The sequence below is a fragment of the Ursus americanus genome, chromosome 24, assembly GCF_024610735.1.
Source record: "Ursus americanus isolate L20-20 chromosome 24, mUrsAme1.1.p, whole genome shotgun sequence".
NCBI classification, from domain to species: Eukaryota; Metazoa; Chordata; class Mammalia; order Carnivora; family Ursidae; genus Ursus; species Ursus americanus.
Genome location: NC_142150.1, coordinates 15,912,167 through 15,939,152, shown reverse-complemented (window position 1 = coordinate 15,939,152; position 26,986 = coordinate 15,912,167). Strand labels below are relative to the sequence as shown.

At 39.3% G+C, this 26,986-nt stretch overlaps 1 protein-coding gene across 6 annotated transcripts in view; it reads right to left on the bottom strand.

The window, feature by feature from the left end:
* Nucleotides 1-26,986, bottom strand: part of LOC148107847 (uncharacterized) — a 638,616-nt gene that overhangs the window by 542,962 nt on the left and 68,668 nt on the right. The window lies entirely within an intron of this gene.

Sequence of the window (26,986 nt, the reverse complement as noted above, 5' to 3'; positions counted from 1 at the left end):
CATCCAGTTAACAAGTGATTAAGGAAAATTACAGATTATTTTGGGGAGGTCTTTGATAAATCTATGAAGCAGGTCAATTGTATCTTCAGAGGCCATTCATGCCCAAAGCCTGGAAAGCCCAGAGTCCACTTATGCACTATGCCAGCCCATAATAAGTACTTGCTGAATATTTGCTGAATGAATTAACTAATAAGTATTCCTTTCCTTCAGGAGCTCCTCTTATCCTTGCAAGATATTCACTTCCCTCCCATTCATTGATGACTGGAGGGCGACTTTGTCATTCCTGATACCAGTCATTCATTTATGTATTTAATGAGTACTTACTGCGTGTCAGGAACTTCATGATAGAAGCATTATTACGGCTACTTCTCCTATTAGGTTATTTAGCTGTGTCACCTAGGAAATGATGTGCACTCAACAATGGAAAACATACATCTTCTTTGAATGTAATATATTTCAGGGGCTCCTAGGTGGCTTAGTCGTTAAGCGTCTGCCTTCAGCTCAGGGCGTAATCCCAGCTATGGGATCAAGCCCCGCATCAGGCTCCTCCACTGGGAGCCTGCTTCTTCCTCTCCCACTCCCCCTGCTTGTGTTCCCTCTCTCACTGGCTGTCTCTCTGGCTAATAAATAAATAAAATCTTCAAAAAAAATAAATAAATGTAATATATTTCAGCAAGAGGTCTTCCTACTAAAAGGAACAGCCCTCTCCCTTGAAAGAAATACAGCAGAGAATACATTCTGCCAAAAGAACACATCCCACAATTACCCACTACCCCCCACCACCATCCCCAAAGTTAATTACAGGAGAGAACAGAGACTGTGGCAACCTGGAAAGGACTCAGCCTGGAGCATGCCTTTACTATGTAGGCTAAACTATCTGGAGCCATGCCTCCTCTGTCTGGCCCAATACCACAGGAGGTAATATCCTCTGCGTTACACATTCCAGGGTCAGGTATCTAGCAACTAGGGACAACCCCTGTAGCCCCAAGCCCACTGAAAATTCTCATACTAGCCAGTACGTTGCCCTGTCCTGCCTTGTCCATGGAAACCCCAATAAGGGCTCTGACCTAAACCTTTGGCTAGTTCTAGTCTTCTGCCTTCTAACCACCCTGATGTTTCCCCATGTGGCCCTACATAGTGTGCCATGCCTCCTATCTCTAGGTCAAAGACATTTGATTGACATTATCATAAAAGCATACAAAACATAGAACTCAATTATTTATTTCTCTGATTTTTTTGCTAACTACTCTCCTCACTTGAACTCTTCTCTCCAGCCCAACTGAACTACAAACAATGCCCTAAAAGCACTCTGATCTTATTTATATCTTAATTTCTGTACCTTGTCTTGGAATTCTTTCCCTACTGCTTCCTCTTTCCCCACCTAACACAACATAACATCTCCTGCTTGTTCTTAAAATTCTGGTTAGATATTAGTGTATTTGGAAGACTTTCCTGTTGCACTACTCTCAAATCTGGGTAAGGTATCCATCCTGGGTGATGCATAATAATCTTTTATATACTTTTCTCTGGCACTTATCATTGAACTATAGCTACCTGGCTTAATTTTTCTGTTTCTTGGGGCGCCTGGGTGATCAGTCAGTTAAGTGTCCTACTCTTCATTTTGGCTCAGGTCATGATCTCAGGGTTATGAGATCGAGCCCCATATCAGGCTCTGCACTGGGTACGGAGCCTGCTTAAGATTCTCTCTCTCTCCCTCTGCCCCTCCACCTTCCACTTGCCTGCAACCACGTGAGCTCAAGCTCTCTCTCAAAAAAAAAAAAAAAAAAATCTGCTTCTTGCATACATAGGAAGTTCCAAGAAGGCAGGAACTGTGTCTTATTCAGTGTTATATCCTCAGCATCTGACATAGGGCTTGGCATAAAATCAGTACCTAATAAGTATCTGTTGACTACATGATAAGTGGTACAGTAATTTGAAAAAAAAACATTTTATATGAAAGTTGATAAATATTTTCTCCTAAAGATGAGAGTCAACCTTAGCTGCTGCCTCCCCCAGAGCTAAGATCAGGTCTCATTGCAGTAAAGGGAAAAAATAAGCAGGAACAGATGATGCAGCATATGCAGCTCCTTGCTCTTTTTCTGCAGCAAGAATTCGCTTTCACTTTCAGGTAGGCCCAGGCTGCTGTGCAGTCTATTCCATGGCCTCCTCCAGGAGCCCAGAGAGAAGACAACTTGGCACTGAGTGAATGAACTGCATTCTGATGAAAAAGGGGGGATTTTCCATCTCATTGTCAGTCTAGCCACACTGCCAAGTACCCGAGTTTGTTGAGTGATGGGGGGTGTTGTAAGAAAGACTAACAGACCAGCCCTAGCAAGTGGTGCATTACAGCTTCCAGGAAAGAGAGCAACAGATTTCCCCTGACCACGCACAGAAGGAAGTGGGTAGGGGTGTAAGGTGGGTTCTTTAGAGAGCTAATCGTATCTGCTATCTGGGCAACATAAGCCTTTCCATGAAAGTCTGTTCAGAGAGTGCCCTTTGTTGAGACCCTACCCTAAGCCCACTGCTTCCATTAAACCTTCCCTAACTCTCCCGCCTACAATAATCCCTCTGACTCTCTTTATCAACTACCATAGCACTGATTGACCATACATCCATTGCATTGGTACTAAGAACTAGACACTTTGCCACAAAGAGTACTGGCTGAGTAATTATGTGATTTAACCACTAAAACAGGTTCTGACTTACCTCCCCAACTAAACTGAAAGGTCAGGGACCATACTGTGCACTTCTTTATATGTCCTTTAAATATTCACAGCGTTAAGCATAGTGCTAAGTTTGTGGTTAAAATATCAAAAATCACTCAAGAGATGAATGAATAAATCAGTCTGATTTATTCATTCATTGAAAGGTTCACTACAGAAGATTCTACTAAATGGACACAGGAGAGGCTTTCTATAGGAATGCAGCTTCTCCTGACGGGAAAACACAAGAGTATCAGTGGCAGATCTTCACCCTCAACCAAATGACATCTGATAGACTAGATCAGGTGCTGGAAAAGATGAGCTTCTCCATGGATCCTGTATCATATGCTATCTATATCCTCTTTTGTTGACAGTTTGTTCATAATCTGCAATGCTATCCCCAGAGCTCCTGGGGTTAGGGTTAAGTACCACTGCTATTAGTCCCTACCTGGCTTGAATGGGATCAAGATGTAGGTTTCTTAAGTCACAGTGAGATGTCCATTGATCCAGAGAATGAATTTGAACTCTGTTCACTTGTCAAGTGCAAGTGGGCCCCACCTTCCTGTGATACAGGAATCAATGTATAATATTTAAGGCTCCTACCATATTCAAAGAAACATGTTATAAGACCTTAGGGCTTCAAGGACAACCAAAATATTGGTCTCCACTCTCAGAGAAATTATAGTCAAGAACTTGTGCTTAGCGAAGAGTGAGTTGACCAATAGCAGTTCAGAAAAGGGAGCAAGCACTTCAAAGGGGAAGGGACTGGAGTTGAGCCCCAGTAGATGCATGGGATTTAGTTAGTGAAGGGGTCAGTAAGTTAGTGTGAGTCATTCCAGGCCAAGAAAACTGAGATAGTCAAGGTTTAAAAGCAGAAATGTGTTAGACTCTTCAAGAAATAGTGCGAAAATTAATCATTTGCAAAACAGATATGTAAATGGTTAGTTATTCCTGCAACAAAAATCCACCATAGGAGTCTCTTAAACAAAATTTGAACCTACTACTTCAGTGGTTTCAGGGAGCTGTTGGAAATCTACACTTCATCTTTTAGGTTTTACAGTAAATTTGTGAGACATGGCATTTAGTGCTGAGTGTCAGAACAGTGCAACTTGAACTTTAATACATATATGAGTCATCTAGGGGTCATGGTAACATGCAAACTCTTACATTTCTAACTAGCTCCTAGATGATATGGATGCCCCCGGTCCATAGATCAAACTTTGAATAGCAAAATACTAGAACATCATTGACTTTGTTGAGGAGCTCCTGGTTTTTTTTTTTTTAAAGACTATATTTGAGAGAGAGAGAGAGAGAGTAGGGGGAGAGGGAGAGGGAGAATCTCAAGCAGACTCCCTGCTGAGCGGGGACCCCCGCCCCCCGACATGGGGCTCAATCCCAGGACCTTGAGATCGTGACCTGAGCTGAAATCAAGAGTCAGATCCTCAACTGACTGAGCCACCCAAGTGCTCCACTCCTGTTTATCATCACAACTTTCTCATTAAACAACTAAGTGATAGAATCTTCAGGAGAAAAGATTAGATCTTGTAAATTGTATACAATGATAACTGTAGAATTAACTTTAAAAAATACATGTACAATAATAATTGTATAATCAATGTTTTTAATGGCTGCTTACCATCAAATATAAAGTTCAATCAGAGCAACAATGAAGGATTTTTATGGCCTATAACAGAGCTCAGCAAACTATCACCTATGGGCCAAATCTAGGCTACCAGCTTGCTTATAGTTTTATTGGAATACGGTTCACACCCTTCATTTATACGATGGCTATGGCTGTTTTTATGCTACAATATCAGTTAATTACTTTAGACAGAGACCATATGGGCCTCAAAGCCTAAAATATTATTATATGGCCCTTTACAAAAATGTTTGCTGACCCCTGGCCTATAAGATTGAGGACATGATATTTGAGTATCTCACTGGTTCTGAGCTTGGGCGCCTACAATGCTCTTAAAGCTTTCTGCTCTGAAATCCAAATGTCTTTCCCAGGACACTGCTTTGAAGGAGCATGAAGTCCTCTCAAATTCTCTTGATAGGAGAGGAAATGGAGCTGCCCGGGAAACCCCCATATCATGTGGCAAATGGAGAAGATCTTGGAAGACCTGAATTACGAGGGCTCACATGAAACTCTCAGCAAAAGTACAAAAGCCTTGCAACACACTTAATCCTTGATATCAGTACAACCTGTTCATGGCTGGTGTGCTGATCCAGGTGTATGATGACTCTCATCCTTCCCAGAATCCAGACCAGACTTTGCGATCTGGCCCACCTCACTTAATAAAAAAGCCAATCCTCCTGAGAATCCTTGTTTCAGATTAGATAGCATCTCTTCTACACTTGGCATAGAATTGTAAAATCTTCAAAAACATAGGAAGCAAGCCCCTGCCAAACTGCTTGGGAATTTGAATTGTCCCAGAAAGGAGGCATTGGTCTGAACTAGCCTGTGGCATTCACCTAGATTGGTAGAGAGTAGAGATCGAAAGAAAATTAGGAAGGACACATGTTAAGGTGGGATGGGGACGAAAGTAAAGTTCCCCTAAGAGCTTGATATGAGGAGAAGTAAAGGCCTCCTGAGAGTTGAACTATAAAACCAACAGAAAATGAAGCAGAGTAAAAATATGAGAAGTCAATTAGAGATTCAGGAGAGTTCTTCCAGGCCTGTACTACTTGACACTAACCCACATGAAATTATTAGCACTTTGCATCTGGTAACAGATGGGCTTCTCAGCAATAGATGCAGAGAGGGGAAAAGGTATGAGGGGTTAATACTGGTGGTGCCCATCTTTCCCCCTACCAGAGAAGAGGGTGCACAAGACAAGGGGCTTAGTGTATCTTTTTTGGAAATTTCTTCCTCTCTCCCTTCCTCCCTCCCTCCTTCCCTCTCTCCTCATTTCTTCTTTCCCTTTCTCATATCCCTCTCTTTCCCTCCCTATTTCCTTTCTGCAAATATATATGAACTATGTATTCTGCATCAGGCCCTATACTATAGAGTCTGGGAACACAATGTTGAAAAAAAATTGACAGTCTTTTCTCCGAAAGCTTAGACATCTAGTAGTAGAGGGTTATTACTTAATAAAGTAATAGTACATATACATATATAATTACCAGAAATAATACTTGTGACACATGTTACAAAGCAATAGACAAAGCACAACCCTACCTCAGGGCCTTTACACTTGCTCTTCCTCCTATCTGGAGCAATTTTCCCCCTGATAAACAAAGCCTTCTCCTCACTCTCTTCAGGTCTCTGCTCATACCTCTTTCTGTCAGGGAGACTTTCCCTAATAACCCTATAAATAAAATGCAACTTTCCCTCCCCCATTATGTTTTCTCTATCATACTTGTCAGTTTCAAAAATATATAAAATATATTTTCAATTAAATATTCAGATATTTTATATATGTTTTTATATATATACATTATACATATATATTTATATATATACACATTTATATTTGTCTGTGTGTATGTGTATATATATACACATGAATGCTGTGTACATAAAATATATTTTCTTTTGGTCATTGTTCCCTATTGTATGTCTGTCTTCATAGAAGACTAGAATGCAAGCCCCATTTTGAGGCCTTTTGTTCACTACTCTGCTGTATCCCCAGTACCCACAGCAGGTACTTCCCCAAAAAAAGCTACTAAAAAAATTTATAAAACAACGAATGATCTAAAAGCATACATTACACACATTTATTTAAAGAATGGTAGGAGTTAACCAGACTAAGGGAGAGAAAAGCCAGGCAGGAGGAGGAGAACAGGAAAGAAGGCCTTGGAGAGTAAAAGCCAGCCCAGAAGCTAGAGTAACGAGAAGGTAAAATCACATTGGAACAAATTACGTATGAAACAAATTACTTTTTTCCCTTTGATTCCAAGAGCAATTGAAAAACACTGAAGTTTTTAGGCCAAGAGATGATATGTTCAGATTTGCATTTTTAAAATACATCCTGGCCAGCCATTGGATAGTGAATCGGAGCTATCAGCAAGGAGCCATACAGCATTGGAATCATGCAGCAAACTGTGCTTTTTCCGATCCATGCTCACTAAATTCTTTTCTGATTAGAATTTCGCTTTCTTGAATTTAACACAGAGACTGTGACACATTTTCTAATATACATGAAAGATAAATGTGTCAATATGAATAAATGGATATTTCGTGTTATCTCTCAGTCTCTTTGAGCTCAGTTCCTGCGAGACCCTCCTGAAAGAAGAATCCTGCCTCTTAAGGCTGACAAACCAGGACTCTAAGGCAATAAAACTGAGGGTCAGACCTGGGACCTCAGCCACTTGACCAAGTTGAATGTTCATCTGGCAGGCCCTTGATGGCCCACCAGCAGGCCTGTCTTGATAAATCCCCAACCTCCAACCCTGTCCTTCACTCAAACCTTTGGACTTCCAAGCAGAAAATCACTGTGAACCAGACTTGTGAGGGCTTCTATGAAACTCTGAGCCAGTGTAAAACTCAGCTTAGCTGGAGGCTGCCCCCAAAGAATGAGGAGCCATGTTGAAGAAAATGTGGTGGTTCAACAACCGTGGATGTTTTGGGGGGAGCTCCCAATGAGCGCCTATAAATATCATTATTTTGGGGTGATGGAAAGGTAACAAATAAGGCATTTATGTGGTAGCAATTTAAATTAGTCACTTTGAGGCTCTGCAGAGCTTATTTGGAAAGACATCGGTATGCTGAAAATGTGAAACCCAAACAGTGAACTAACCATACCCATGGAAGCAATGAAAGAGCTTACTGAACAACAAAGTACAAATGAAAGTTCTGAAAAGCAAACAACTTATTAATGCAGTTCCATCCCACTAGGTTCTTCCTGCCTGAGCATCTAAAGAGAAGAGCGACTGCACAGCTTCCTAGATTCTCCAGCACAAAACACAGCCAAAGTTTTCCCGGTCAGCAGGACAACTACGTGGTCTGCTACACCAAAGCAACCAAAACAAAATGTAGTGAATTCTTTTCACATGACATCCATGACTATCACGTCTGCGTGGCTTTGTGTTTGTTTGTCTGTTTGTTTACTTCTAATTACTAAAGAAAAAGCTATTTCTTCCAAGACTGGGTATTAAAAGGCATTAATTCTATCCCCAGCTTTGCTACTGGCTGGCTATGAGATCTTGAAAAAGATCTGAGCTATAGTATGTGATATTCATTTGTTTATTCATTCACCGCCTTTGATTCTTTAAACAATGTCGGGCCCCATGCTATGATCTTAGGAAATAAAGATGAATAAGAGAAATCCTTCCCCTCAAGTTGTTCCAAGTTCCTTTGAGGTTTTGAGGAGATAGGCAAGGGAAAGCAAGTATAACAACAGTAGCACAATAAGCTCTATACCAGAAATATGTACAGGGTATTAAGTGGGCTTAGAGGCCAATGCAACTCTGCCCGCAGGAGGCTGGGAATGCATCCAAGGCAAAGCTGCAGCTGAACTGAAATTTGAAAGAAGAGTTGAAATTCACAAGGGCAGTTGGGTGGGCCTTAGGGAACAGAGGATATTTCAAGGCAAAAGACACAGAATGGGCAGTGGTGTTAAGATAAGAAAACAAGGGTTTTATTGAGAGAGGCTGTAAATCTTTAAGAGAACCAAGGGTATGATGAATTGTGCAGAGTGACAATGAACACAAGTAAGAGGCCAGAATGTTGCACCTTACTTCTGGGCACCCGACCATATCCACTTGGTATTCATTATGCCTATACATACTGACTACTGTTTCTGCCCGTACCTGTGAGTCTGCCTGGGTGCTTTCTCTAGTCTCAGAAGCATGTCCTGTCCATATACAAGATGGACTGAAGTACTGAAGTTTTAAAGCCACCAGGCTCAGCCATGCACCAACGGCAGACGGGAGCTGGCTGATAAATGCCCAACCAGATCAGTCTCTGAGATGATCTCTGCATAGTGCCTTGTGGTCTTCAGTGTGCTCATAAGCACACATACGATTTCCTCCTTTCTGTCTCACTTCCCTTCTTGCCTAGCATTGCTTCCTGGGATCACTTCCCAAATAAATACATTACTTGCACTGAAATCTTTGTCTTACTTTGGGGTTTCTGCCAAAGATTTCAGTGCAAGACAAAGATTTCAATACAAGTAATTTATTTGGTGATACCCATAGCCTATGTAGCACCAAGATTATTGAAATGTTCACCTCTTGAGGGTTGAGATGGAATATGGGTAGAACACTTATGCAATAACTCTAGTATTTTAAACACATGGAGGCAATATTAATTACAAAGATGGTGAAATTGGTTGGCTTGTTTTATAGGCAAATTTCAGAGAGCCTGAAAGAACAAATGACATATCATCAGCCAACTATCAACTCAGGGAATGATGAGGGATTCTAGCTCAGGGATGTCTCCATGGCAGCATTTAAAGAGACTTAATTTCTTTCAGCCAGAAGGCAGACAGTGCTGAAGACCAGGCCCAAGATTTGATTGTAAGAATGACAGAGTTACAAAAGAGGCTGTTCAGACATCCAGCAGGTTCCCTATATGAGGGTCGGGGAGGAGTGAGACCCTGAGAACAGGAATGAGGGTACTTGGGTGAATCTGCTTGAGAACATTTAAAACTCAGATTCCCCTCCGCCCTCTCGGCTGGCAGAAGAAGCCACTTTCCCATGGATAGAGAAAAGCCTGGAAAACCTTCCATTGCCTGGGAACGATGCAAGACGCCTCATTTAAGGTAGACTCCTAACAAGATGATATCCTCCTCAAAACCTGCTCTTCTCTCCCCTCATTGCTTTTAAAAGAATGAGAAATGTATTTCACTAATTAGAAGATTTAGTTAGATTAGTTTTTACTATACTTATGACTCTTACTGTATACAATTAAAAGAATGGTTTTTAAAAATATTCTGTATAAACTCGCTGGATGTTAAAATGGATTTTATTATAAAACTTACACCCTGTGCTTTACTTCCTTAATGAAGGTAAAAGGGGGTTAAAAATAAACACAGCCTTAATGAGTTTATTTTTCAAATAAGATAGTGAAATAATGTCAAAATACATAGCACATTTGACCATTATAGAAAATCCTATCAGATTACACTGATGACAAATAGATAGAAAAAATATATAGGATAAAGTCTCAGCATGGCCCAAGCAGGGACTTATTGAAACGGAAAGCAACGCCAAAATAGCAAATGACAATCACTTGCGGTTGCAGGTGATTACTAACAGACTGAATGTTCCAGAATCGAAATAGATGGGTGGCCAACAAGGATACTACTTATCTAACAATAAGTAAATAAATAATAAAAATACAACTCTCAAAAATCAACAATAACTCTCAAATATACCAATTAAAAATGAGCAAAAGATTTGGACAGATGCTTTGTCCAGGAAGATACATGGGTGGCAAGTGAACACATGAAAAGATGATCAACATCACAGTCATTAGGAAATGCAAATTAAAACCACACTAAGACATTTCAACAATGCTTATTCTTCCAATCCATGAGCATGGAATGTTTTTCCATCTCTTTGTGTCTTCCTCAATTTCTTTCGCAAGTGTTCTGTAGTTTCTAGAGTACAGATCCTTTACCTCTTTGTTTAGGTTTATTCCTAGGTGGCTTATGGTTTCACTCATATGTGGAACATAAGGAATAGTGTGGAGGACCATAGGGGAAGGGAGGGAAAACTGAATGGGAAGAAATCAGAGAGGGAAACAAACCATGAGAGACTCTGGGAAACAAACTGAAGATTGTGGGGGAGAGGGGGGAATGGGGTAACCGGGTGATGGGTATTAAGTAGGGCATGTGCTATGATGAGCACTGGGTGTTATACTCAACTGATGAATCATTGAACGTTACATCAAAAACTAGTGATGTACTATATGTTGGCTAATTGAGAATAAAAAAAAAAAACACAATGAGATAGCACTACACACATACTAAAATAACTAAAACTAAAAAGATTGACCACACCAAGTATTGAAGAAGATACAAAGCAACTACAACTCTCATGGAACAACCACTTGGGAAAACAACTGGAAGTTTCTTAGAATTATAAATATATACTTATCATGTCATGCAACCATACATTCCTATGTGTTTACCTAGAAGAAAAGAAAGTGTATGCCTTTACAAAAACTTGCACATTAATTTTTAAAGAAGTTTCATCTGTGAGAGCCAAAAACTAGAAACAGCTTAAATAATCCATCAACATGTGACTAAACCCTGGTATATCCTTACAATGGATTATTACTTCAAAATAAAGAATGAACTATACATACACACAACAACATAGACGAATCTCATACTAAGAACATTAAGTGAAAAAATGAGGCTATGTCTCTCCCCAAAAGCAGACTTGCTTTTTCTTGATATGAAAGCATTAAATTCCTTAAGCTCAGTGTTCCTCAACTACATTACAAATGTATTGTGTGTAGGTTCCCTATATCATTCCCGTGGGATTTGAGCAGTTATAGTGTCAGGAATAGAGATTGTGCATGGACCAAGCAGCACATTATCCCCTCACCAAGGCTGATATAGTTATACCCACTGCTGAATATCCAACCTGTGAGCCTCAGATGCCAATAGTGAACACTTGATACAGTACTACTGTCTCTCAAGGAGATCAACCAATCAGATTCCACTCTAGAAAGGGCAATAATTAATCTTAACTGAAATTGATAAATATTCTGGGTATATATTTTCCTTTCCTTCCTGTAGTGTCTTGGCCAGCATCACGCTATTGGAGGGTACAGAGAATGTTTAATTTAATGACTATCACTTCAGATAAAAGATTCACTTTAAGACAAAAAAAAAAATGTGAAAATGGGCACATGATGGTGCGATCAATTTTTTCTACCATATACTATATCATCTGGAAGATTCTGGTTTGATAGAATGTTGGAATAGCTTCTAAAGTTATAGCCAATGGACGAGCTTGGGGATGAACCCTACAAAATTGGGATGTTATTCTTTAAGATGCAGTACATACTGGTAACCAAGGGCCATTATATGATGCTGTGTTTCTAACAGGTAGAATACAAGAATACAAGAACTCAGGGGTAGGGAAAAGGGCCTCGGAATAATTATTTCCAGTGACCTACCAGGTGAATTTGTGCTTCTCATTTCCACAAATTTCGGTTCTGCTGGTTTCCAGGTGGGGAAAATACCTCAACCAGTAAACACAGAAAGATCCTTCTAACTCTAAACGTGTATCTGCTACCTGATCATTTTGCTTCTTTATTGGCAGAGACATTCGATAGTTTCTATGTTGTCAGCAGTAATTAACCCTAGTTATCATGAGAAAATAAGACTACTGCTACATAATTGGGATAGTATAAAGAGTATACATGGAACTCAGTGATTCACTAGGACTTCTTCTTTCCAGACTATTGATAAACACGGAACCATTAATTTCTGCAACCACATACTAACAAGGGCCTACTAATAAGGAACCTGAAACTTTCAGGGATGAAGTTCTGGGTCACTCTATAAAGCAAGCAACCTAGACAAGCAGTAGTACTGACTGAGGGGGAGAGGACTCCAGATGGAGGTAAGAGGAAGGAGATAATAAATATCAGTAGTAGCTTCAGGGCCATCTACAGCAGTGGGGACTGTACCTTAGGCTACTAATCCTGTTTTTATTTTGTTAAGAAAATGTCACCATTCACCACCCTGAAGAATCAGTAAGAGAACAGAATAAACTTAGGAGAGGACACTAGTCAATCTCAGAGGGGAAAAGGGTGGTCTGCAACAGATGCTGTTCATCCCTACCCATATACCACTGAATTTATTGTTTCCAGATAAGCCAATAGTTTTTACTGCAAGCTTCTATGATTTTGTCTGACGACTTTCTTTCAGTGTAGCAGTATGCCTGATCTACGCATGGGTTGGGATAGAATTGTTGGAGAGTAAACCCCCAACCACAGCAGTACTCCTTTACAAAAGCGGACGGAAAAATATCTCAGCTTCCTGGCCCTTCAAATATAACAAATCTGAAGCAACTCCAGCTGGTCTCTCTGAGGCCCCCTGCAGCATTGAGCACCAATTGTCCACAGCAGTAAACTTTTCATTAATCAACCTTCTATTCTCTTCCTTTCCCTCCTTGTCTTACTCCCCACGAGGTGAGGAATGTGAAAGGCTGTATGAAGGCGGTTGAACTGGATGATTTCTACATTCACTTCTACTCTGAAGCTTATAGTTTGAAGACTAAATTCAAGACTCAAGCCCTTCAGGACTTTTCCCTTCATGAGCTCCATACAAATTGAGCACATCTTAGTTCTCCTACACTGGCAGTATGGATTACTTTAATACAGACTTATTTTGCTTTCCTGTTGTGTTAGAAATGCCTGCCTCGTTCCCCCAACTACTCCTTCTCAAGCCATATCATCTAAAGTAGTGAGTTTCCAAGTATTTTATCCTCGAAGTAATAATAATAACTTCACTCAAGTACTCACAACAATCCCAAGAAGTAGGTTCTATTTTTATTGTTCCTATTCTGTTTAAGTGTGAACTAAGACTCAGGGATATTAAGTCATTTCCCCAAGGGCACTCACCTAGTAAGTGGAAGGTCAGGCTTTGAACTCAGGCACTCTGTCTTCTTAACCATTATCCTCTACTGCCTCTCAAGGACTATTTTTAATCATGTTTTTTGTTCATGAAAACCTTATTCTGAAACATTTGTCTGTATAAACTAATTAGCTACAATTTACCCAATTTTCTAAGTAGTGACTTGTTTTTTTTTCTTATTTTTTTAATTAGTCAAACACATAAAGAATTTCCAACCATAAGGTTGAGCTAACTAGTGTGCTACCTAGACTATGTTCTCTGTAAAAGCTATTAGTGGAATGAGTGAATGAATGAATGAATGAATGAAAGACCTTACCTTATATAATTTCAGCCAAATTGAAATATACTTGATGTTTAAGTTAGCCTGTGCAGCTTGGAGGTAGATAGCTTTGTATTAGGCTATTCCAAAATCAAATAGCAAAAAACAAATTTAAGGAACCGCATTATTACCTTGTGGACTTTAAGTGATCCAAGGATTTTAAATGGTAACTCCTCATCTGCTAGGCTTTTGTTTTATTATTTTTTGGCTATTGTTGCTTTGTTTTGTGTTTTTAACCTTTTGTTTTATTGAAAAACCTCAAGTTTCTCCACAAAGGACAAAGTGGACTCCTCAGGAATATTCAGGCCACATGGTAAAGAATGGAGCATTGAATGTCATTTGGACTACTCTAAATACAACTAATTTCTCTGATTTTCCACTCTTCCCTGTATGACACAGGTTTAATGTTACTTAAAAATATAAACTTATCACTCCACCACACAACACCCTCATGGGACTGCCCATCATACTTACAGTTAAACCTACATTCCTTTCCATAGTCTATAAAATTCCATGAGACATTCTTTCTAAGAAAAATACTGGATGATTCTTTTTCCCCTTGGTAAACTGAATACCCCCCCCCCCCGAAAATCCATGACATTTACTGGATCTTCCTATCAAAACAGCTCATGAACCATTCAATCATGCAATAGTAGTCCATTGATTCATTCGTTAGACACAGAACTTTCTATTGGTGTCTAATGCCTCAACTTGAACATGAATTGACAGTAAAGGTTTAGCGGGCATTTTAGAAAAGCTTTCAACATGAAAGAAAAAATTCCAACAGGCAAACAAACAGGAACAAACACATTTATCTTTAATATCCTCACAGTTATCAAAAGATATTGAAGATTTTGCCTCTAGTAAACAAGGAGAGTATGCCATGAAAAAAAGGAATAAGTAGAGAAGAATGCACTCTTGGCAATTAAAAATATCCAATGTAAAGCATTCAACAGGAGGTTTAGAAGAGAGTGAAGGAAATCTCCAAGAAAGTACACAAATGAATAAGAAGAAAATGGAAAAGGAGAAAGAAAAACAAGAAAAGTAGAGGGTATATATTATTGACGTGGACACCAGGGAGACCTGAAAAATAGAGAAGTGATGCAATTATTTGAGAAAGGATATAAGGAAATTTCTCAAAACTGAAAAACATGAATCTCTAGAAAGGAGGAACTACAAGAAAGCTAAATCTTAACTTACCTTAAGACAGGCAGTTAATGTCTAAAATTAACAAGCCAAGAAGTAGCAATATAAGCACATTATTCAGAAATGTGTGGGTAACTAGCAAAATAAACAGATATGACAGTTGAAATGAATTCCTCTGAGAAGTAGATCTGGAGGTTAGTAAAGGGTAGCAAAAGTAGGGGATAAAGCATTGCTAGTTATATATATACATATATATACACATACATTATATATAGAATAGATATATAGAGAGATATATGAATATATAAAAGTATATGTATCTCCTATACATACATATTCAAAGATATGTATATATATGTACATATATATATATTCAAAGATACGCTCTTTGGATCTTAAAATATGCATTAAAATATGTATTACTTTGATTAAAAAATAAAATAAAGATACAGTAGATAAACTATTTAAAAAAAACACACACACTTTTTTTCCAAGGCATTTTTTTTTCCCTCCTAAGCCTATTGGCCTTTTTGTGGCATCTTGGGAATGTTTGCATCATGGCATTCCCTTGGAACTGATGTGATTAACATAATTTGAGGTATCTTCCTGATGTGATTCTTATGGAAATGATCTAAGGACTATGTTTTGGGAACCTGGTCTAGTCCAAAGAATTCCCTGCAACTGCAAACATTACAGGTAAGCTAGGGGTACAAGCAAGTAATTTAAGGCAAAAACAAACAAAAAGCTGTTGTGTGATTTTATTTTTTTAATTATTTAAAAAAAAGATTTTATTTATTTATTTGACAGAGAGAGACAGCCAGCTAGAGAGGGAACACAGGCAGGGGGAGTGGGAGAGGAAGAAGCAGGCTCCCAGCGGAGGAGCCTGATGTGGGGCTCTATCCCAGAATGCCAGGATCACGCCCTGAGCCGAAGGCAGGCGCTTAACGACTGAGCCACGCAGGCGCCCCTGTTGTGTGATTTTAACTGGTTCCTTTCTTTGTCCCATATCTTTCCTGGGAACTGTAAAATTAGCTGTGATTGTGGGAAGTGGCTGGTTATGTGTTCAAGCCTCTGGCTACCATCACTCTTTCTATCCATCTCTTGTAGGTGATTGACAGTATCCAACACAACAGTTTTTCCAGTATTAACAATTTAGAAGTTATTCCAGAAATGCTTATGGAAAGGAGGAGAAAACAGAAAGAAGGAATGGGATTGAAAAACAAAAGGGATATGGGAGAAGCAACCAACTCTTTTTACATATGAGCTGATATGAAATTAACAGCAATCTCCCAGTTAGAGTTTGGGTGTACATGTAGAAAACAGTCTGATTCTTTTGGCTTTGATAAAAGACCCTCAGTCTGTAGTTACTGAGCATCTAAGCGAGTGTCCAGCACAAGATGTAGAAAAAAACAAATATAAGCAATGACTAATGCCCACAAGTACTTTAAATCCTCTTCTGGAATACAAAGCTGACAGACATGAAACAAAGAGCAAGCAATTGCATAGCAACTATACACTGTCAAACAGACAGCAAGTGCAAAAGGAATTGGATGTCAAACAGGCCAGAAATTAATGGACAAGGAACTTTCAAGAAAGAATTCGATTTGAGTAATAATATATGCATTCCTATAATGTGAAGCACTTTTCATGTATTCTTTTACAGAGTACTCATAACTGTAACTTACAAGTAATTTCAGCCATTACCTCCATATGAATGAGGAAGACTCAGAGAAATTAAGCAACATGCTCAATTCACACAGCCTGGGGGGCAATGGAATTTGGTCTGAATCCAGACTTTTCATGTTTGCTTTCTTATTGCATACAGTTCTGAAAAAAAAAAGGGTAAAACATGGAGAGGTAGAGAAGAGGCCATTGTAAGTGAGAAAAATAAAAACTTGAGCTGAGATGAGCACAGGAGAATGTGCAGCAGAACCAACACAGGCAAGCATTTGATAGAGAAGAGAGCCTGGACCAATTGAGAATTTATGGGCTTTGGAACCACAGAGAGTCAGAGATGAATTACCTCTGCATCTTACTGATAGCAGGGGAGAGGGCAAATATTCCCCAGCCTCTGCTTCCTCATCTATAAAATGGGACAACTCCCTCCAAGATTAGTTGTAAGATTTCAATCGTACAACTTATATTTTTTTAAAGAACACCCAGCAAAAATTCTTATTTCTTTTTTTCCTGATTGAAGAAGAGTATTATTTATGGGGAGAAATAATAGGAGGTTGTTGGTCGCAAACACCTCGTCTAATTATCAGTCAAAACAACCATCTGAACAAGCAGGGCTATACATTAGTCACTGGATTCTGACAGGTTCTTCGGTTGTTTTCTTTTGACCAGCTCAAGTCAGTCCAAACAGTTTGTGCAGCTCTAGGAAACAGGCTGAGTTTGGCCTGTGCATTTTGGCATCCTGGACCATGGGATCAAGTCGGGGGGAGGATGGAAAAGTACCCGGCAGTGCCTCCTGACTCCAACTTCCTGCTGGTGACATCCACCTCTTGCTGACTCTGAGTCACCAACAGCATGCCTTCCCTCCCCTGCGGCCCATCCGCCCATTAGGCCCCGGCAGTTCTCTTCCTATGCTGACTTCCCTTGCTCGCTCCCACACGTGTGCTCAAGGTGGAAACAACCCTAATGAGGAAGCACAAGGCAGCTGCTGCAGAAGGCACTTCTTCCTCAGCCAGCAAAATGAGGGCTGCCCAGCCCTTGAGCCCTGCAGGTCACCCCGCAGACACAGGATGTTCCCACCCCTGTGTTTGGGAGTTCTCCCAGAAGATGGGGAACCGTATGTACTCCACTGGGCTTTTAGAACTCAAAAGCACCAAAACTACCTCCCTGGCAAGAAGAACCCCTAGGAACTCACTCTTGAGAACTGTCCTGTGGATTCCCAAATGTATTGTTAAAAATGAGCTCCAGGAAGAAGTCACCAAACTCTCCTTGAAATTACTGTTCCTCAGACTGGTATCAAGGTTCTCCATAAGGCTGCCTTTTCAGCCTATTTTCTGAAATGTCCCTCTGCTCCAACTCAATGTTTATTATGAATTTGGCTCATCAATCACAAGGCTTCCCTGGAATGCTTCATAGAAACACAGACTCCAAGATTCTGATTCAGCAGATTGGGGTAGAGCTCAAGGACTTCGTACAATAAGAAGTATTTTAGGAATTCTAAAATTCAGTAGGAATTCAGTGATTGTACTGATCAGATGATGAGGGAACATGGTTCCCTCATGGCTCAGTTGTTCTCAGTGTCCCCAGGGATCAGTCCTCAGGTTCGGTTAAAATATTTCAGGGGTCATTTTAGGAGAGAGGAGTCATGTAGGAAGGGAAACTCAGAATCTTAAGAAAGTTCCCTCTTATGTGTCTTCCAAAAAGATAAGAAGAAGTCCTAACCCCAGGTACCTACGAACCTAAGTAGGGTCTTTATAGATGTAATTTTTTAGGATGAGTATATTGAATTAGGGTGAGCCCTAAATCCAGTATGACAGGTGTCCTAATAAGAAGAGAAAATGGGAGATTCGGGTGCAGAAACACAAGGGAGAAGGCCACATGAAGACAGACTCAGATTGGAGTTATGCTGCTATACACCAAGGAGTACCAAGGATTTCCAGCAACCACCAGAAGCTAGCAAGAGACAAGAAAGGATTCTTCCCTACAGCTCTCAAAGGGAGCATGGCCTTGCCAACACCTTGATTTCATACTTTAAGCCTCCAGAACTGTGGGAGGATAAATTTCTGTTGTTAAACCACTGAGTTTGCGGTAATCTGTTATGGCAGCCTGAGGACACTAATATACTCCTTCTGGTTGTGCTCACTGTCTCTCTCCTTCTCTCTTTCTCTGTCTCTCTCTCTCTCACACACACACACACATGCACACACTTTAACTAGAGCAGCTTGGTTATTTTGATTTATGTTATATTTTAGAGTTCAGCTTAACATTTCATTTGGAGAAGGAAAAAAAGGAGTTTTACTACTAACCAAAGTTTGAAAACCCGCCTCTTTGGCCAAACTGAACCATAAACCATTCCCTCCAGACATATCCTGAAGGTTTTTGATGCCATATTTGTATTCATGTTGTTCTTGACATCTAGATACTTTACCTACTTTCCACCTGTTAAAATATTAGTCATTCATGAAGTTCAACTTGTATGATCCCCCCCACAAAGTCATGCCTCAATATCCCTTCCATTAGATATGATTTCTTCTGCTTTTGAATACCAATTGAGTTTTTAGATCTTCTCTTATAAAATTTACCTTATTCAACATCATGTTCCAGCCATGCATAATATATTTTAGTCCCCATCTTGACTCCATTCTGGGCCCTGTGTTTTACCCATTTTTATCCTGCTTCCCAATCCCATCCAGTGCCTTACAGAGTGTTTTCCACACTGCAGTTGGTATTCAATGAGCACTTATTCAACAGAAGCTGGGAGTAAAATTTTACAAAGGGCCCTATTCATTTGGTTTAAGTGCATTGCTTAGGTGTGAATGGTTTTTTGATGTCTCACACAGAGTAAAATGCTATAAGTTACTTTATTATAACCCAGGTTTTTTTTAAACCTCCATACCAATGAAAAAATTAGCTGACTGTAGATTTTGTAAAACAGAAGGAAAAGAGAAGCCCAAAGCATAGGTGTTTGTCTGAGTGAAGGAGAATCCAAGACTCTGAGGAAGGAGGATTGATGCAGAGAGTGTTAAGAGGGAAGAAAGAAAAAAAAAAGTTTTCTCTAAGTTTTTAATCTTATTCTATTAAGGAATTTAAAAGTGGGGAGGGAGACTAGAGTCCTTTGAAACTAAATAGTATTCATCCAATATGACCCATTAATAAAACATAATTTAAAAGTCCCAATTCCAGTGCTTATAATTTAAGGAAATCACTTGGTACGATGCAAACACAATATATATTATCAACTTTTTCCATGCTCTCATGAGAAAATAAAACTTTTTCAATGTTTCTCAAATATATAGTAATCCCAAAATCCTAAAAACTTTTTTTTTTACACAAAATATGCCTAGCTCTCAAAAAGTTTCCTTGCAAAGCTTCTTTGCTAAAAGATTGTGTGTGTGTGTGTGTTTCTTCTTAAAAAGTGGTAGAGGGGCATCTGGGTGGCTCAGTCGGTTAAGCATCTGCCTTCAGCTCAGGTCATGATCCCAGAGTCCTGGGATCAAGCCCTGCATCGGGCTCCCTGCTCAGTGGGGAATCTGCTTCTCCCTCTGACCCTCCTCCCGCATGCTCTCTATCTCTCACAATCTCTCTCTCTTAAATAAATAAATAAAGTATTTTTTAAAAATGGTAGAAATATTTTATTCTATCTTAATAATTTGAGACAATGGGTTCTTATCATTAAAACCAAGCAAATAATAACAATAATTTAAAAATTAACCCAAGAAATAATAAGATTGAACTTGAAGTCAATACTATCTTCACTATATTTTAATATACACTAAGCTTAACCAGCCAGAATCTAGCTAACTATACTCTTCCATCTGACATATTTTGCTTGCATATTTAGGAGATGGAATCTGATGATCACAGAAGATATTATCTTTAGGTTTTTAGGCTAGCTTCAAGAATGTGTTGATTTTAACATATTGTCATCCCAATATCTTTAGTTCCAGTAGCTACTTTTATTTTTCTTGAATGCTACAAGGGCAGGTTTCCCAGCTTTAAGTCATCCACACCCATCATAAAACCTGCTACATTGTAATTTATCAACAAAAATCTATTGAATGGATGGAGTCTTTACTAATCCATAGAAATCCTGAAGCCTAGCTAGATTTTCAATCCTCCATTAGACTGAGATAGAAAAGGAAATCTGGACATTTGTGAAACAAGATAAACAAATCATCAGAAAATATAATTGCCCAGAATCTCCCCAGTCTTCAGACAGTCAAGTAACTGAGGTGTTCTGTTACCTGAAGATAAATGAAGTAAACTCAAAGAGGCCTCTTGTTGTGGAGAACACTGTTTTACATCATGTGCAGCTGATTAAAGGAATTCTATTCTGGTTAATTGGCTAACAGCACTAGTCTTCAGGTATCAGCAATATTCTCTATTTAGTCATCGAATGATCTCCATCAGGTTACCACGTCCTAGGGCTATTCTATTTTCATAAGTGTTCTTTCGTCACCAACACATTTTCATCCTTCTTAATATTTCCAATGGCATCACTTCACTCCACTAACGTAAAAAACAAGCAATCTAAAAATTATCCTCTGCTGTTTCCCACTCATCCACAGAGAGTGAAGTTGCCATTTACGGACACTTGCTGTTGCCACGCTTTTCAGAAAGTTTGCCATTCCACAAGCTGTTTTTAGCCCCCATACCCACGACACTTCTACAGGCATTTAGTATTTCTTTATCTGATGCTTTTCCAAGGCAATACCTCCGCCTCCTCATTGAATCATGCGGGCTGTCTCTTAATCAAATGATATTTTTTGAAGTGTTTCCTCACTGGAGCCCACAAGGTTGTTTCTCATATTTTCCCCCACACCTGCTTCGTATACTAAGCTAAGGAGAACTACTTACGTGGCTTATTGTCCTTTTTGGAACAGAAATATGATATTTGTCATTTCCCCATTCCACAATCTGGCCCAACAGTTGAAAGTATCTAAAAATATCAACTAATATTTCTTCATTTTCTTGCTCCCCAGAAAATGATATATTTTCTCTGTTTATAGCTGGCGTTCCATAAAAGATTGGCCAGATTCAAAACTGTGTGGTGCAGTGAAAACAGCTTGAAAATTAGCTGCAGAAAGAAGGGTTCAAATTCCGTTTATTAAAGATGTGACTTCGGACACAAAAACATCTGAACCTCAATTTTCTCAACTGCAGAATGGGGAAACAAGGATTTACCTAACAGAGTTGGGTAAGCGTTAAATGAGGTATTATAGTATAAGTCACATATCTAGCATACTGTGTGACACATAATAGTGAACCAACAATGTCTCCCATTGTAGAACTGCCGTAACTGTGGCAAGATGGCACAGCAGGTACCTGTACACAGGATGGCTGTTCAACACCCATGATATTTTAGTGTTGAGATAAAAAGAAATTACTATCTTAGGATTAGAAACAGAATTATCCTTAAGAAGGAAGCAGTTTTTATTAAAGAAAAAAAACTTTTAAAAAAATGTTTAATAGCTAACATTTATTACATTATTTACAATAACCAAGAAAAAGAAATCTTGATATGTCTCTTGGGAGTAAAAGATAAAACCTATCACAGAATGCAGAAAGAAATTTTTTTAAAGTAATTCAACCACTCAACAAGGGGAAGAAATTGGAATTTGGGGCTCAGGAAAAAGCAAAGAAGGAAAAGGAGAAGAGAGAAAAACGAAGAGAATAGAGTATTGTGGTGAGAGACTGGCATCTACATTAGCCAATGTGGTAAGAGGACATTTTAAAGAAGAGAAATGTGAGAATGTCCAATAATGGATTTCAAGTTCTTTTTATTTTGCAATATAAGTCCCTTCTACGTCCTCAAAACCTAACTGTCCCACAAAGTTCTAGAACAATGCTTGTTAACTTGCATTTTGTTTTAACGCTTATAGACATCACAGAGTGGAGCAGAATTTTCCCTTCGTGAAAACAGTGCAGAACAGGTAGACCATGTATGGGATGGTGAAATAATCCACCTGTGAGTACACCTGTGGACTCAGATCCAGGGAGGATCATGAGAAGATAAGCCCCCTGGGGGTTTGCAGAAAACATATGGAAGATAATAGACTTTTCACAGGATGGAGGAAGGGAGCTCAAGCACTCTTATCTAGACCAGAGATGGCAAATGCTTTCTCTGAAAGGTCAGGTAGTAAATCTTCTAGGTTTGTGGGACATATAGTGCTATAGACTGAACTGCTCCCCCCCCCCCATAAATTCATATGTTGCACCTCTGGTTAGATAGTCAATATAATGATATTTAGAGGTGGGGATTTTGAGAGGTAGTTAGGTTTAGATGAGGTTATGAGTTTGGGCCCTCATGACAAGATTAGTACCTTTATAAGAAGAAACTCCTGAGAGCTTGATTTCTCTTCTCCTTTGTACACACATTGAGAAAAGGCCATGTGAGCATACAACAAGATGAAAGCCATCTACAAGCCAGAAAGGGAGTCCTTGCCAGAACCCATCCATACTGGCACTTTGATCTCAGATTTCCAATCTCCAGGGCAATGAGAGATAAATTTCTGTTGTTTAAGCCATCCAGTCTATGGTATTTTGTTATGACAGCCCAAGTAAAATAGGAAATATGGTCTCTGCTGCAACTACTCAACACTGTCATTATAGCAGGATAGCAGCCATAGACAATATGTAAACAAATAGGCATAAAGCTGTGTAAATAAGAATTTTATTTACCAAAACAAGCGGCTGGCTAGATTTGGTCCATGAACAGTAGTATGTCAACTGCTGATCCAGACCAGGGGTCAACAAACTACCTTACACAAACCAAACCCAGTTACTTTCCTGTTTTATTTATGTCCCTCCAAGCTAAAAATGTATTTTATATTTTTAGATGATTACATTTTAAATGATTATAAGTATCTACATCATATCCAATATTGTACTTCTTGTTTTGCAAAGACTAAAATATATTTACTATCTATTCCTTTAGGAAAAAGTTTGCCAACCCCTGTTCCTAAACTTAGGTCCAGTTCATACCCAATTCCATATCCATTGGGTCTGAATTTCTGTCCCTTATGTGAGGACCCAAAGTTGACATTTGGGGGAGGGAAAAATTGAGGGAAATTTCTTGTGAACTCCTAACTTTCCTCCAAAACCTATCTTCTGCATTTCAGTAAAAGGTACCAACACACAGGTAAGAACGTACATAACCTATCTATCCTAATCCAAGCTACCGAAATTATCATTGATGTTACCCTAATCCATGCTATCATCCACCTCTCACCCAGATAATTATCACAGCCTCCTTGCTAACTACTCTCTTCCTGCTCTTCCTTCCACCAACCACCATCTACTCCATAACAAAAGCCAAATGGATTTTTTAAAAATTTAAGTTCCATCTTACCCCATACATAAAATCCTCCAGTAGTTCCCCTACTGCATTTAGAATAAAAATCCGTACTCTTGACCATAGCCTGCAGGATCCTGGAAGATCCGGCCCCTACCTCCCTCTCAAACACCAACAAAGTGACCTAAACCCACTTCACTTTGGCCCAGTTTCCTTTGTCTTCTCTCTGTTTCTAGGATTGGGCCACACTCTTTTTTCAAATAGGGGTTTTGAGTTTCCTATTTCTTTTGCCTGGAATAATTTTTCCCTGCCTCTTCACACTGATGACATGCCTTCATCATTCAGGTCTCAAATTAAATATCACCTCATCAGAGAAGACTGTCATAACTCTCTAAAATAGATGCCCCCAATTATTCTCTATCACAGCACTTTGTTTAATCCTACACGATGAATTTACTTTGTTTTTAAACCCATGCATGGTATCCACTTCACCTGGAGCCCTGCTTGGCACTCCATAGTAGGCACTTGATAAATAGGTACTGAGCAAATGATGGAATGTGACAGAGGTCAAATTAATAAACATAAAACAACCCAACATTTGTATTGCAATTTGGCAGTTCATAAAACCTTTTCAGATAAATTAACTCATTTAATTCTCGTGGAAAATGTACAAAGTCTCAGGCGTGTGCAGCTTAGTATGAGAGACAAAAGTAACTCTAATAACAGGTAGAACATGATAAAGGCACTATCAGTGGTACAAATGAGGTGTTTTACAAAGAGAGAAAAACTTTGGGGTTCAGGGGCATTAGAAATTTGTATTAGTTTCCAAGGGCTTCCATAACAACGTATCAAAAACTGGGTATATTTTTACAGTTCTGGAGGCTAGATGTCTGAAATCAAGGAATCAGCAGGACTCTGATCCCTCTGAGACCCTGAATAGAATCCTTTGCCTTTTCCTAGCTTCTAATTGTGCCTGCCAATCCTTGGCATCACTTGGCTTGCAGAAGCATCACTGCAATCTCTGCCTCCCTGTCCCTGTCATCATATAGTGATTTCCTCATGTTTCTCTGTCTGCATTTCTGCTTTTCCTTCTTATAAGGACACCGGTTATATTGAATGAAGGTCCAACCTATCAAGTACAACCTCATTTTAACCTGATTACGTCTGTAAAAACCTTATTTTCAAATAAGTTCACATGCAAGGAACTGGAGGTTAAGACTGCAACATATCCTTTTTAGAACACAATTTAATCTGTAATAATCGAAAGTTTTCCAAGGGGAGGTAAAAAGACAATTATCTTGAAGGCATTCATATTAAATGAGGTATAAAACAAGATTTTATCATTCAAGTTTCTGCTATGATAAAGCTACATAATAAACAACTCCAAAGTGTCAGTAACATAACAATAAACATTTCTCACTAACCAGTCTGTGAGCTGGCTGAGGCAGCTCTGCTCCAAGTGGCAGGTCAGGTTCAAGTCTCTTGTTCTAGGACCCATGGTTGCCTGGGGCTTGCTCTTCTCATGGTAGTTACTACCCAAAGTGCAAGCACTCCAGGCAAGCGTGTATAGAGCTTCAACTGCATCACTCCTGCTAACACTAACTTGGCCAAAGCAGTTCACTGGACCTACGCCAATATCCAATGGACCCAGGAAAGATACTCTGACTACTTTCATGGGAAACCGCGGCAAAATGAATGAATAATTAAAAACAATTATCCAATCTTCCAAGGGATTATCACCAAACTTGCTCATTATCTCTTGGACTCTGATACTTCCCAAGGAGCTCAGAGATAGAGATCCTGACCTAGACTTTTATCTAGAAGCCTTCATGAAGTTGTCACATATGGAGATCTTTATTTATGTTGTGCAAAAATTACATGTCTCAGATGAGAACTGTCCCAAGAATTTAGGTGTGATGGAGAACTCTCTAGAATTAATGAGAGACCAGTTTTCCCATGTGCTCACACTGTACATTTTTATCTTAAGTAATGGTCAAAATGGGCTTTGCCAGTATAATATACAAGAAGGGCATTGGAGGGATGTTCCAAGAGGCCAAAAGGAAGAGAAGGATATCTTACATGGGGCCATTGGAAAGAGAACAAGCCAAAGAAATATTATCCAATCAAAGCACTTAAAGAAATATTGAGTCAGAGTCAGGTGAAAACTACTACTTTATCAAGTCTAAAACAGGGGATGGGTTCAAGGGGCAAAATAGAGAGTGAGAGGAGTCCTAGAAAATTCCCCAAAACCTCTCAAGCATTCTTAGTTCCCCTTCAGTGACTGGCATGAGTGTGGCCCCATGAGCATGTCAGACTAGCTGAAATAGAGATTTAGGGTACACATGTTACATTGGAATACCCAGATTGCAGAATAACATGCAATCCCAGTTTTGTTTTGCTCAAAGAATCCATTCCACTCAGGGAAAGAATTCACTATTGGAAGGTGATGACAGGATAGAGTAGTAGTGGGGGAAATTCTCCGTCAGTTAGTATGCAATGAGTCAAGGGGGTTGAAATGGTTCAGAAACTTTGCATTTAAATAAGGAGAAAGTTAAGCCACGTATGGACAGAGGAACGTCATAGGGCCAATGAGGGCAAACTCTAGGTTTTCCAAGGCATTAGAAGATGAAATAGAAGAATGAAGGTCCTAGAAACTGGCATATGGGAAATGCTTAAAGACACTGGAGGTATTTCAACAATGGGAACCCACAGTGAATGTCTGTGCATACATAAAGGGCTTTTTGATGGAAGAGGAAGAGGACTTGTTTGTTCTATATGTCTCCAAAAGGTAGGCCAATAGGTGAATCCTACATTATCAGTTCAACCTATAAAATAAAGATGGTGAGTTTTCTAAAAAACCTATATCATAGGGGAAGGTGAGATGGGATTTAGGAGTATAATTCAGTCTGAGTCTCACATTCATAAGAACCTTGAGTCAAAACTTTCAGCATTATCTCTATATGATGCTGTGTTTCCTTAGAGTTTTTAGCTGTGTATCAAAAAATATTCATTTAGTGTTAAATATTATAAATGTAAAGTAGCCCTATCTTGGCATTTAAAAAATATTTTAGGAAACTGCAAAAGAAATTGACTTCGGTATCTCTTAACCTTTGCGAACTGCTGGTTCAAAGAAGGAGGAAACAATTTATCTAAGATGCGGTCTAGGTATTTTGTGTGGCAGGCATGGCATTGGACTAGAAGTCTAAGATTCCATTCAAGATTGACAATCTTTAATTCTAACTTCTTCAGGCTGTACTTTCCTTGTCTGTAAATGCAGGAGGTTGGACTAGCTCAGCTTTCTTCATGT